Below are 15,177 nucleotides of genomic sequence, written 5' to 3' on the forward strand. Positions count from 1 at the left end.
CTTTGAAAAGAAGGAAACTTCCTATTGTTCGGGCAATTTTATTAACTTTACTAACTCAAAGTGGAAATTGACAAACTGAATTTTGGTGTCATGCTGATATGTTTGGAAGCCAACAACTGTACCGATTTCTCCATTGACTAAGCCTTGTTCTATATCAAGTTTATGTTTTAGAATTACTCTGCAGTTCAGACACAACATTAATATTTTCTCCAATCCAGCTGTGTTGGAGATACATTTTCTAAACTATTTAGTCGTGTTGGTGCTTGTTGACACATAGGAAGTGTCATGCCATGTACTCCTAGTTTGTCTGTGAAGCTGATATGCAGTATAGGTTGTATTTCTTTTTTCAATATTGTCTTGTTGAATTGACTACAGCTTTCAAGGGTTGGCATTAAGGACATACATTTTAGATTTTGTTCAGTTAATCGTTCCATGACATCAGGAGCAGATGTGTTTTGCCTATATAGCTCATGGATTAGTCTACTATTTAAGATGGATATTGCATCTTTAGTAAGCAGCCCAGTTCTAATTCTTTTTGAAATGTTACCATATGTGCGGTCTGCAGACTGGGGCATGTTTTTAGTTAGTTCTCCGTAGTGAACACTTTGCCAGAGATTTACATGTCCAATGCTGCCAAGAGTATTACAACATTCTTTGTGTCCTAATGTTTTGAAAATAGGTTGCCCTTTCACTTGCATTAACGGTCGGAGGTCTCCGAAAACAATAACATGTTTTCCTCCAAACAATTCCCTGTAGTTGGTTGTTAGGACTTCTCTCGTTCTGAGATGAATTAAAGCCAACAATAGGTTGGACACCATGCTTACCTCATCTAACAGGAGCACTTTCATTTGATTTAGAATTCTGTGTACCTCAGTAGCAGCTTCTTCTGACAATTTGTAGTATTCTAATTTGTTTTGGTGTTCTACGGGGAGGAGTAGTATTCAGTGCAACTGACACCAACTATGTTGTAAGCAGCTAAACCTGTGGTGGCTGTTACAAGTTGGGACTGAATATATACTAGTTGTTTCATCTGGTGTGACATTGTTTTTGTAGGAGAAGTTTTGGGCTATGTCGTTCAGACACATGTTTTTCAAACTAGTACTTCTGTTTGGGTAGTATTTGTCAATTAAACTGTCCTGGCTGGTCTGATCATTTGTGGCTATTGTTTCTATCTCTTAGTAGGATTTTAATGCTCTTTTCTGGGATGAAGCTGGACCAAGGTTTAGCAAGGCAATGTGTTCAGATTTGCCATATAAGGCTATACCCGTTAAACGGTCTGCAGCTTTGTAGCACCCACATTCTTTATGGGAGAGCATGTTTATACCAAAGCAGTACAATTTTTGTGACAGTGTTTTGTCAGATGATATGTCATCCCGTAGGTCTGATAGCTATGTTTTCTCAGCTTTGGTGAGATAGACTGTGACATATCTTGCAACTGCAGTAGAATTGTCTGCAATGTACTCTATGTCTATATTCGCCTTCCAGAAGAGGGCCATGATTGAATTGCAATCATTAATGTATGTGGATGCTTCGTCCCTTTTAATGTTGTATGTGTTTTTATGGGATTGCCCTTTTACACTGTGTCTAACAGAAGACATTAAGCTATTTACTTGTCCTGTTGTGCAAACTGGTCTAGGAAAACCAAAGCAACATTTTGTAAAGTGTTTCCCTTTGTTTTTTTAACGACAGCAGCAGTATTTGCCACACTTATGTTTTTGGAAGCGTATGATTTGTGTGCATAAATCACTATCTGAGGTTTCTGAAGGGAAGTCACAGGTAATGTATTTTTGAATACATTGTAAAACAGTGGCATCACTGTCATGGCTAAATGTGGAAGCAGATTTTATCCACAAAAGCAGGTGGATGTGTGGTGCTGCTCTGGATATTCTTTACTCCAAAAGAAGTGTTACATGGGTAATTTTATTGCAGATGAAGCACAGCATGGAAACGAAGCGATGGTGAAAGTACCTTGATACATTAACAGGGTCAAGAGTACAGAGCTCCCCTGTTTTATTATATCTATTCCTGTTTTATTTTGGTTTCCAGTACGTAAGAAGTCGTGCAAGTCATCTTATGCATATTCTACACAACTTAAAGTAACAAACCATGTGGTTAGACCTTGGTTCTTCGCACACAACGTATATCAGTGTGATGTTGGAAACCAGTATTCTTTTTACGATGCATGTTTGCTGAGAGATTTTGATTCTTGACTGCAAAACGTTATCTTAGTCTTTCATCTTTTCAAGAAGTTGTGTAGCAGATATGAGAGCCTGATTTTAATGTGTGTGCAACTGTCATACCCCAGGGGAACTGTCGTGTATGGAATAGATGGAGACTTTGCCTCCATTGATTGTTCCGTTACGTTGTTTCTACGTTATTGTTTCAGCGGTCTAGTGTTTTTGTAACATGGCCGCCGCTGAGTGCTTTTGTTTACTCAGCCCTCGGCGCCCGGTGCGATGCAACGTTCTTGGGATTTCTCCTTTGTTGTAAGCGCTCTCATTCATTTCATTTAGTGGTGATCCGTCCTGCTCTGTACCTTGTTATTTCCTCTTTGCTCTCCCTCCTGTTATCTTTGCCTTTTCTCTGCACTCGCTCCTCTGGCCCCGTTTTCTACTCTGTCTTCTTCTCCGGTGCCTTTCTCCATTCTCCGTGCCCTTCTGTATTTGGCTCATTACCCATCTTTGGAGCCGTTCTGTATTCTCCACTCTTGCCTGTTTGGCAGTTTCCTGCTCCTCCTGCATCCTTCCTATTGGGGTTAGCACTAATGAATTCTGTGGGTCCATCTGCTTTTGTGGTGCTATCTGGTTACCGGTACACTCCTTGTGAGCTTGCTGTACATCCCATCAGGCATGTCTGATTCTCGTATACCGGCGGCTGCATACAATTAGATTGTTCCACCATTTGGAGGGTTTTTATGCCTTGTGGCTTTTTCCCCCATGGAGTTTTGGCTGCTCCGGGAGTGAGGTCACTGGACCGCCAGAAACTTGGGGTCACAGTGGCTTCCTCTCGAGGCAGACTGTATCTGCATAAAAAAAGAAGAAGTTACCTATAAGAAGAAGGACGAAAAGACTGGATTCTTCAACAGTTTCCTCATGTGAGGATCAAGGGGAGGAAAGGGAATCTTTACTCTCCGAGGTAAAAGAGAATATTACTGACCCGCCTGATAGCTTGCAACACCAGAAAGATACCATGGCGACTGCTCAACAAATCCAAGAATTGGTTGCAGCAGTATAAAAGTAGAATTTAGAAGTGCAGAATTTCAAGACAGAAAACACATGCCTACAACAAAGAGAACAACAAAGCTCTGATCTCTCTCCCATGGCCCTTGTTTCGGGGAAGTTTGATGGTTCCGCCAAGAAGGTTAAGGAATTCTTATAAGCGTGTAACATTCACTTCGCTTTTAGAGCCGGTGCTTTTTCCTCAGACCACCCCAAGGTGGGATTTATGATCACACATATGACTGGGAAGCCCTTAGCATCCCAGACTGATCCTGTTTTGCAAGATTATGGGGCCTTTAAGACACTCCTCCAACAGACATTCCAAAGAACTGAGAGCACATTCATCGCTTGCAAAGACTTATTGGATGTACGCCAAGGCAGCTCTGACTTGCTCTCTTACATCGCCACATTTAAGCAATTAGCTGCTGAGGCAGGTTGGCAGGAACAGGCGCAATATACCATCTTTCGTAGGGGTTTACGAGAGGACTTAAAGGACAAACTCGCTCGCATCCCTCATCCCACTACTTTTTCTGACCTATCAGCGGTGCTTCGCATAGATTTCCGCATGACCGAACGAAGAAATTAAAAAAAGAAGAACTGTGGGTCTTTTTCATATTACGAATCTAGTCTACTATCCTCCTCAACTGCGATGTGCCAAACGAAGGACGAACCTATGCAGATAGGAACCACCCGATCTCCTTTGACACAAGTTGAGAGAAAAAGAAGAAGAGAAGGGAGCCTCTGCATGTACTGCGGCGCCAGTACGCATCTTCTGAGAGACTGTCCTGATGTGCCTCCTAGAAGGTCGGGAAACGAGTGCCCTAGATAATTAGTAGGTTGGACTATCGAGGGGCTTCCTTAAGTCCCTACATTACTCTTGCTGTATCCACTTCCAAGATATCCGAAGAGTCCCGTCTTATGGTGATAGCAGTCAAGATTCAGTTCGGTGAAAAGGAAGTAGGTACTCAAGCATTATTGGATTGTGGGGCAGCTGGGAACTTTATTGATACGGTTTGGGCAGACAAAGTTGGGTTGAAGAGAATTGCAAAGAAAGAAGACCAAAAGGTTGAAGGTGTTGATGGAGAACCTTTGAGCTCTGGTTATTACCCATACTACAGAAGAATTGAAGATCATAATACAGCAACATTCCAAACGGTTAACTTTTGACATAATCTGAGCTGCTCACTTTCCTGTGATCTTGGGGATCAGCTGGCTCCGGAGACACAACCCCAGCATAAATTCGACAAATAATCTACTGAGTTTTCACTCCTTGTATTACAAAAAGGAATATCTACCTGAACCAAGATTCGAGACAGTTAGAACGGTCTGTTCTACCGATACCAGTGCCATCCATTGTATCCCTAGCTACCTGGCTGAGTATATTGGTGTGTTTGAAGAAAAGGTCCCTATGGAGTTACCGCCGCACGGACCTGAAAATTGCTGTATTGATTTGGTTCCTGGAGCTTTGGTTCCCTTTGGCAGAATGTACCCTCTATCTGTTGGTGAAAAAAAGGTGCTCAGAGACTACCTGGATGACAATCTTGCCAATGGTCTCATAAGGAATTCTCGATCACCAGTGGGGGCATCTCTATTTTTTATTCCTAAAAGAGACTCTAAGGAATTAAGACCATGTGTAGATTATCGAAGGCTTAACAAACTAACCATAAGGGACCGTTACCCCATGCCTCTCATCTCAGAGATTATGGAGACTGTACAGGGGTCCACTATATTCACCAAATTAGATCTCTGGAATGCATACCATTTGCTTCGTGTAAGAGCAGGTGATGAGTGGAAGACCGCATTCCGTACTCCTTATAGACTTTTTGAATATCAGGTGATGCCCTTCGGACTGGTCAATACCCCCCCCCATATTTCAGAGATTCATGGACCATCTGTTTTCCGATCTTCTGGGTCAATCCACCATTGTTTATCTGGATGATATTCTGATCTTTTCCCTTAACCAAGAGGATCATGAAGAGCAAGTCACGTAGGTCCTACGCAGATTACAGTCTCACCATCTTTTGGCCAAACCAGAAAAGTGTTCTTTTTCGAAGTCTTCAATCTCCTATTTGAGGTTTGTTTTGTCTGACCAAGGCATTACCACGGATCCTCGGAAGGTAGGAGCCATCCTTGAGTGGCCATCTCCCACTTCAGTCAAAGAGGTCCAAAGATTTCTTGGACTGGCAAATTTGTATCGGAAGTTTATACCAGAATTCTCTCAGCTAGTGTTACCTATTACCTATTTGCTCAAAAAGACTTCTTCTCCTTTCCACTGGTCTCAAGAGGCTGAAGAAAGTTTCTTCCATCTCAAACAGAAGTTCTGCTCTGCGTCCATCTTAAGACAACCAGACCAAACTCAACCATTTATTCTGGAAACTGATGCTTCCGCAGCGGCGGTGGGGGCTGTCCTTCTTCAATCTTATGATGGTACTGAGTATCCCTTAGCATACTTTTCTAAGACTTTGAATCCTAGTCAGAGAAACTATTTGGTGATTGAAAAGAGAGTTATTGGCCATGAAATTAGCATGCCTAGAAAAGAGGCATTTACTGCAAGGAGGTCTTCATCCCTTTGTAATACGTACTGACCATAAGAATCTGCAGGTACTCAAACAACTGGAGTGTTACAAAACCTGCCAGGGAAGATAGGATCATTTTTTTGCCCAATTCCATTTCAGTATCACTTATATTCCAGGTTCCCAGAATCCGGTAGCTGATGCCTTATCTCGCTGCTGTGAACGCTATACTAACCAAGATCAGGAAAAGGAACTCCTGTTTCCTCATACTAAGATCATTACACTGGTTTCCTCTTTCCTGCAGCAAGTCAGGGAGGCTTCCCTTTGAGTGGAGGAATCTACGCTACCACACAAGAGTGGTCCATTCGAAAGGAAAGAAGGGCTCTACTTTGTTCAAGGGAAGCTATATTTACCCACTCGGAAACTCAGACGCGCGGCTCTTGCTTGGTGTCAGGACTCTATGATTGCTGGTCACCGAGGTCTATTTAGACACTCCTTTTACTGGACTTACATGACTGCTGATACCATTGAGTACCTTCAGAAATGTCAGGTTTGTCTTCGAAGTAAGCAGCAGACACAGAAACCGTTGGGTCTTCTTCAGCAAGTTCCGGTGCAACCGGGCCCCTGGATGCATATTTCTATGGACTTTATTGTGGACTTACCTCTTTCACAAGGTTGTTCTTGCATGATGGTAACAGTAGATTCTTTCTCTAAATTAGCCCATTTTTCCCCACTGGCTGGGGTTCCCTCTGCCTCTGTTATGGCAGAAGTTTTTCTGAAGGATATTTTTTGACTTCATGGTCTCTCCCAGAAGATAGTCACCGATCGGGGAAGCCAGTACACCACAAATTTTGGAAGGCCCTGTGCAAAAGACTGGGTATTGAAAGGGCATTGTCTTCTGGGTTTCACCCCCAGACCAACGGACAGACAGAGAGACTTAATGGAACCCTGGAACAGTATCTTCGTTGTTTCATCAACCGTCAACAAGATAATTGGGTTTCTTTGTTACCAACTGCAGAGTTTGCCTACAGCAACTCGATACACACCGCCTTAGGAATGAGTCCTTTCTTTTGTACCTATGGGATACATCCTCAGTCCATCATTCCTTCCTTTTTGGTTGGATCCAATATACCATCCATTGAAACCTCCCTTAACCAAATTCAAGAAGCTCATAGAACGGCCAAGATGAGTTTACAAGAAGCTTGTGACCGTTACAAGGTTCAGGCTGATAAACACAGAAGACAGGTTCCTGAATGGGAAGTAGGGTCCAAGGTTATGCTTTCCACCCAAAATCTGCCTCGCTGGGTTAATCCCTCTAAGTTATCTCCCCGTTATATAGGGCCTTATGAGATAACTTCCAAGATAAATCCTGTGGCCTTTCGTCTTAGACTCCCTAAAGGTCTACGACGCTTTCATCCTGTATTACATTCTTCTCTGTTACGTCCTTACCTACCAGACACCTGGGCACACACAACTCCCCATTAAAATTTACCAACCAATCCCTCTCTTGACGAGTATGAGGTTTCACAGATTTGTGATTCCAGGTATCGTAGAGGTCGTTTGGAGTATTTGGTACATTGGAAGGGGTATCCTTGCTCTGAAGATTCTTGAGAACCCAGTTCTAACTTTCATGCCCCTCTCCTGTTAAGGAAGTTTTGCAGGTATCATCCAGGCAAACCAGGAGGATTAGGCCTTCGAAGGGGGCATACTGTCATACCCCAGGGGAACTGGAGCGTATGGAATAGATGGAGAGTTCGCCTCCATTGATTGTTCCGTTACGTTGTTTCTACATTATTGTTTCAGCAGTCTAGTGTTTTTGCAACATGGCCACCGCCGAGTGCTTTTGTTTACTCAGCCCTCAGCGTCCGGCGCATTGCAAAGTTCTTGGGATTTCTCCTTTGTTGTAAGCGCTCTCATTCATTTCTCTCAGCGGTGATCCACCTTGCTCTGTACCTTGTTATTTCCTCTTTGCTCTCCCTCCTGTTATCTTTGTCTTTTCGCTGCCCTCGCTCCTCTGGCCCCCTTTTCTACTCTGTCCTCTTCTCTGGTGCCTTTCTCCATTCTCCGTGCCCTTCCGTATTTGGCTCATTACCCATCTTTGGAGCCGTACTGTATTCTCTGCTCTTGCCTGTTCGGCAGTTTCCTGCTCCTCCTTCATCCTTCCTATTGGGGGTAAGACTAGTGACTTCTGTGGGTCCATCTGCTGCTTTTTTGGTGCTATCTGGTTACCGGTACACTCTTTGTGAGCTTGCTGTACATCCCATCAGCCACGTCTGATTCTCACATACTGGCAGCTACATACGATCAGATTGTTCCACCATTTGGGTTTTTTTTTATGACCTGTGGCTTTTTCCCCCTCTGAGTTTTGGCTGCTCCTGGAGAGAGGTCACAGTGGCTTCCTCTCGAGGCAGACCGTATCTGCATACAAAAAGAAGGAGTTACCTATAAGAAGAAAGAAGAAAAGACTGGATTCTTCATTAGTTTCCTCAGGTGAGGAGGAAGGGGAGGAAAGGGAATCTTTACTCTCCGAGGTAAAAAAGGATATTACTGACCCGCCTGATAGCAACTCCATAACATAGAGTTGGTAGTTCACTTTCAAACAGGAGGTGGAAAATGTATTCTACATTTTTTCGTCATATGGGGTCTTCAGAATACATTTGTAAAGGGCAATCTTCTGATGCACTAATTTGTGTGGATCTTTCATCATATCTTCCTCCTTTTGCTGTAGGAAACAGTAAAGGAAAAGAATGTGCTTCTACATTATTCTCCCATATGCTAATTGGGTAGTCTTTGACTTGACACATTTGAAACACATTGGGCCTCATTACGAGGAAGGCGGCTGCAGAATGAATGGTACCGGTAAGGGACCGGCACCGTTCATTTGGGGCTGCCACATTATGAGGTCTGCAGCGGGTCTCGCTCTTCACGCCTGGTCAGACCAGATGTGAAGAGCGGGACCCGCTAGTAGACCGGGATGCTAACAATGGGCCCGTCATTAATGGGTCCGTTGTTAGCATCCTCCCCATTCCCATTTAGCCCCATGGGGGCTCAAATGAGAATGGGGATGTACCGGGTCCGTGAAAGGGAATTACTGGGCCCTCCAAGGTCAGAATGACCCGGTAAGTCCCCTTTTGCGGGACCTGGACCCGGTACCCAGTTTGGGGATAGCCATGCTGCTAAGAGCAGCATGGCTACCTCCAAACTCATAATTTTTGTTTGTTTTGTTTGACAAATGAGGCACATTGTGTATAGGCGCTATATAAATAAACTATCATATCATATGTTTCTAATGAATCTTCTATGGTGTCTTTGGTGTGTAGTAGGCGAATTGTATGCTGGTTTAAAATAAAATGTTGGCTGCAGTAAAGGGATCCACACGTTCAAATTGGCCAGTTTTCAGTGAATCTTGAATTATCAGAGTTGTTTCTTTTAAGTTTTATATCTTTGTAGGATTCATTGTTTTCTTTGAGGTATTGTAGAGCTTTTCTAACTTTGTTTAAGTCAACTAGTTGTTGCCAAATGTGTTTTTCTTTTGTTTGTACACCATTAAATAGTACAATCAATGATCAATCTATTGTCCGTTGTTTCTATAAAAAAAAAATAAGATCTAATGGCAAATATACTACTTTGCCACAAATGCTTTTTAGTAACTCAGTTGGATGCAATTTGGTTGTTTTCAGTTGAAAGTGTATTATAGGTTGAAATGGGTATACAGTTAGGATCATAATGCTCTCATACAAGTCAAGTTGTTGGATAGTTTTTGGAAGTGGGAAGATTTTGAAGTTATTAGTAACAGCATGTGATGGCATTTGGTTATTGTCCAGCTTTGTATTGCAGTATGCACAAGCTATTGACAGGCCAGTTATTTTGTATTTATGTTCTGCTGTTAGATAAAAATCTAATTGGAACTATAAGGATTCCTCATTGTCTGCTATTGTGTAGGCCATATCTACTATTCTGGTGCTCTTTTCATACAAAGTTCTGCGACAACAGACACATGCTTTGTCTGGTATTTCAGCAGATGTGTTTTGAAACTTAGTTATTTCTTAATTGTATGTGTTTGTAAAGTGGGTACTGTTTGTTAGGTGATCACTAATGTTTTCAAAAGTTACAGAATGTTCTAAGTGAACTTCAGTTCCAAAATATTTACTTTGGATCTGCTCTATTTCTAGGAGGAGTTCTTTGGCAGTGTCATGTCTCAGAACACCACTGTACCAGACTAGGTACGCTGATCCCTGATGTATGACAATGATAGCACCATCAATATGTAGCATGCTTCTCTGCAACCAGCATCCACAGCTGTAAGTCATTGAGTTGTTTGTCTTGTAACTTGTCTTTAGTGTAAACAGCACCCAGATGTTCTGCACGCTCTACAAATGTCAAATAAATAAATACATAAATAGATGTAGGAGAATGCTCTTTACATTTTGCCATTGTACAGCAGGACATTTTCCATAGTATGGTCTATGCAAAAGATTTCACATAGCGAAATGGTGTGTAGCTAACATTTTGTTGTGAATGTCCTTGCAGACCTGTGTGGATGCGCACTGAGCAGTAGTGCATGGTTTATAAAGTTTGTATTCTACATTTGCCTTTTAGTTTCACATAGTGATTCAGGAATTGTTGTAAAGATTTGAAGGATTTTTGCTGTACATTACATATTGAGCTGCACGTCCATTTGTACACTAGATGGTTTGTTTGGGCCAGATGAACATTGAGTTGAATGTTTTTTGTGGAACGATTGTCTTTAAGGGTTTCTTTTGCCATAATGGTGTCTCCTAACATTTAATAGCCTGGGCCATTATTGTCTATGACAATAGTTTTTGTGTGTTCTTGTTTATAAGTGCCTTCATTGAAATATGGTTCTGTGCTGTTTTTGTGAATCCATTCACCATCACAGAAGTTTGAAAAGGTATCTATATTGACATTACACATGTTTAAACATACTTTTTGTAATTTATTGATTGGTTTAGTTAGGGTTTCATTCTGTTTAATATTAATATGGACAATGTTCTCTTTAGTAGAAATGCAGTGTCAATTAGCATTTAGGATTCATTTTCTGCTCTAGTTTTTAGCGTAGATCGTGACTTTTTAGCTGTCTTATTATGAGATTGTTAAGAACTCTATGGTGGACATTTTTTTGTAATGTTCTTTTAATTGATTTACTGTGGCTACAATAACATTGATAGATATAGGGCCTCATCAGGAGTTGGCCTGAGTTGGAAAATGCAGCGGTAATGCTATTACTGCTGCATTTACTGCTCCTCCCAATTCCGAGTATAGCCCTACCTTGACGCATTCACCTCCCACTCTTAGCTGGAGATTAATGTCCTGGCGGTATGTGCATTTAAGGTGCTATCACCGCCAGCAGTATTAGTGCTGGTAGTAATTGCACCACCCATCCCCATTGGGTGCAATGGACCCAATGGGAATGGGTACTTACTCTCCCCCACAACTCGGGGTCTGGCGCAAATTGCACGGGACTGAGTTGCATTAGCTCTAATATTGCTGGGATACATCCCAACCCCTGATTAGCACCATAGTTTTAGGTTCATTACTTGGTCTGCTTTTGTTTGTACATGTTATTTTTATTTTTAGATTTTGCAAGAGTTGCCTTTGTTGTTTTAGTGGTTGCTGGTTTACCTTTGTTGAGTGAGGTTAGTAAATGCTTTGTTTTATTGTTTTCTATACATTGTTTGAGAGGAGGATGAGTATATGGCTTGCTCTTATTTTTATCTGCTCTATTTTTTCTTTGTGTTCTACAGAGTTGCTTTTCAGTAGGCATTATGCTTTCCCTGTTTGGAAAAAAGAAAGTTTGTGTTTGAATGTTGTGGAATGTTTATGTATGTATTAGGTATGGGTGTGTGTCTGATTGGTAGTGAGATGACAGGTGTGGTTGGAAAGGTTGTAAGAGTAAGAGATTATAGGTGTGATAGGCTTGGGAGTAAGTGAGTTGTGATGTGATGGAATACATAGGGACATTATGATGTTTTGTGGAAAACGGTTGTTGTTATAATGGTGTGATTTACTGCATAGGTATGAGGGTTGTGTGGGTGTAATGGAAAAGGGGTGAAGAAATGTGTCTGTGTGTGCTAATGTGTGATAGTGATTTGAAATGCAATACATTTGAAAGTTGTTGCGTTGCAATTAGGACTTTATGTGCATAGGGGTATGGTATATTAAGGAAGTAAATTGTGGTTGAGAGATAGTTCTGTTGTTTGGTAGTAAGGAATGGGTGGTGTCCTGAATAAAGAACAGGGTTTAAATGGGAATTGAAACAGTGTGAATGTTGCAATATAATGAGTAAGAGTGAAATACCATGTTGGTGAACGGAACAGAATATTCTAGGCTAATATATAATGAAAGTACACTGTTACAATTAGAGGATGTGCATGCTACACTAAGGCACTTACTTTATAGGATTTGAGGAGTGTTCTTTCTTCGATAGCTGTTTTCTTCAATCTTCTCTTTTCCTGTAATTGTAAAAGAAAGTTAGTGGGTATATGTGGTAATGGTTTTCGTAAGATAGTTTGTTATTCTTTAAGGTAGTAGAGGTTGTTGGGGGAGAAAGAGTTAATAAAGGTGGGTTATGGGTGGTGTCGTAAAGTTGTTAGAAAAATGGGACTATGGCTATGATTATGAATGAGCTAGTCTGTAATTAAAGGTACTGGTAAAAAGTTACTGTCACCTTCTCTGGACCGGCTCACTCTGTGTTTACCTGTTGAGGCTCTGTACTCCCAGCAGGTCTGACCTACTGGGTGTTGAGGCCACTACCAGCAGGATTTACACTGAAGCAACAGCATCATTACTAATGGTGCCAGTGCTTCTTGGTTCCTATTCCCATGGAGTCCTATAGAACTGTATGGGAATGGGAACTTAGTGTGCTGACACTGATTGGGATATTTCAGTAGCATCGGGATGTCAGTCGATGGCAATGGTAATACAGGGTTGATGGCAACCCCCGGCCATCAGTGGATTTTACTGACAACCCCGTAATGAGGCCGTATGAGTAGTGTTGTTTGGGGCATTATCAGGTATAGGGCAAAAATGGGTGTGTAAAAAAGATGCATATTTAGGTTATGTTTGTGCTGGTGCTTTTAATAAGAGAAGTGCAGTGTTTTTGGTGCAATGTATTTGTAATGCATTGTAGAATATTAAAATCGTGTCCTAGTGGTAATGAAATGGTAGATTGTAGTTGGAGCAGTGCTTGGTGTCTTATAGTAGTGGTTGGAAAAGAGCAATAGTTTACATGTAAGACGAAGTGTTGTATATAGACACTTTGGACCTGATTAATGGAATGTTTTGCACAATGCAAAGTGACTTTGCACTGCTGAAAACTGACTTTACACTGCCGACACAAACCTGATTTATGGAATTGTGCAGACTGTATTTTTGCACTGCAAAGTCTGTGTAAAGTTATTTTTGCAGTATAAATTGACTTTGAACTGAAAAAATACAATTTGCACAGTTCCAGGAATCAGGGTTTGTGTCATCAGTGCAAAGTCACTGTTCAGCAGTGCAAAGTCACTTTTCACAGTGCAAAATATTCCATGAATTGGGCCCTTTGGCAGCATACACATATGTGAGGCCAGGTCCAGAATGATGGCACTATAAGGGATGTAATGAAAAAAGTTGGAAGGTATGAGGTTTGTACTGAATGAAAAATGAAAATGCAATGCATTTAAAAGTGTTTCTTTTTAGGAGCATTTTGTTGAAAGTAAAAAAAATGCATATGTGCATTTACAGCAGCACTGTGTCTAAGTATTTTGTAAAAGAAACGAAAAGTTGATATGAAAGATTTGTAGAACATTTCTAAGTGGCATTGTGTGTGGAGGTTTAATATGTTGGCAGTGCATGCAACTAACTGCAGCTTCATGTGACCAGGTACAGAAAGCTGCAATACATGGCATTTGGTAGAGTGGTTAGAAAAGAGAATATGCATATTGAGAAGCTTATTACAGGCTAAGTGGCAGCAACCCTATATATATATATATATATATATATATATATATATATATATATATATATATATATATATATATATATATATATATATATATGTTCAGTGAAAAAACATTGTTAAAGGGACGTTATGGTTCCAAGTATAACCAAAAAACCCCTGAAATTAAATTTGCCAGTAATGGTAAGCTAAGCAACCATAACTCGCGCCACCACCGTGCACTGCTAAGACTAACAGCCACGACATCAAAGATGACACCACAAATTTCATTGATGACATCACTGATGACATCACATGTGTATCTACTTTTCATGAAATATGTGTACAATGGATTCTTATTATAATGTTGCGAAAAAAGTGTCAAGGATCATTGCAATAAATATCATACCCTAATTAGTGCATTGAACGATGCATTGATATAAATAGCATTCTATTATGGGGTGCTATCTAGTATACTAAGCTACTCATGCAAAAACATAGCATTGTGTGCAGCGTATAAGATGAAGTTATAATATTCGTAATGTTAACATGTTGAATAATGAAATGATAACGTCCCTTTAACAAAGTTTTTTCACTGAATTTCATGGGTTTTTAGTAGCACAACTTAACCATAACGTCCCTTTAACAAAGTTTTTTCACTGAATTTCATATGTTTTTTAATAGCACAACTTAACAATAATAACTTTGTCTTTATGTACATATAATACGGAACATACTGAACCCCTTCTACTGAATTTGATGTCCGCGAACCTTTCTGATGTCCACGGACATGTTCAGACAACAGTACCACTACCTAAAAACTCTGGGGGGTATGTGTAATTGTGATATCATAACATAGTAACATTTCAAAAATTCACAAAGCAGCACACATACATATTATATGTAGTAAGTAATACATAAGAAATGTAACCCATATATGTAACACACTGACCATTCATTTAAATACAATGGCCCTCATTACGACCCTGGCGGAAATCGCGGTGCTAAATGCACCGCGGAGCACGGCGGAAAGCTGCCGATAGCGCCATGGAGGATGGCGGATTTTCCGCCCCATGCCGACCTTGGCGGGGCGGTAAATCCCCATCCCCCATTTTACCCTTCCCCATTCCCATTTTTGCCCCAATGGGTATAATGGGAGTGGGGAAGGCGTTAATTGCGCCACCGCAAAATACGGTGGCGTAATTAACATCAAGGTCCCGTAGCGCCATGGATTTCTCCGCCCGGAAAAACCAGGCGGAAAACGTTCCATGGCGCTACGGGAACTCGTAGTAGGGCGGACGGGTCTGCCGCGAATAACGCTGGCGTAAACCCACTCCGCCAGGGTCGTAATGAGGCCCAATATGTTCTAAAATGGAATATACCAAAAGAAGATAAATTGGCTTCCAACAAAATTACCTCACAGACACTCCACAACTAAGAGCAAGACCAGACCTACAGAGTACTCAGAACATATCTTACCTGAATTAGTAAGTGTACTTCATTTTAC

Source organism: Ambystoma mexicanum, chromosome 4p (genome assembly GCF_040938575.1).
Source record: "Ambystoma mexicanum isolate Mex_15411 chromosome 4p, UKY_AmexF1_1, whole genome shotgun sequence".
Lineage (NCBI taxonomy): Eukaryota > Metazoa > Chordata > Amphibia > Caudata > Ambystomatidae > Ambystoma > Ambystoma mexicanum.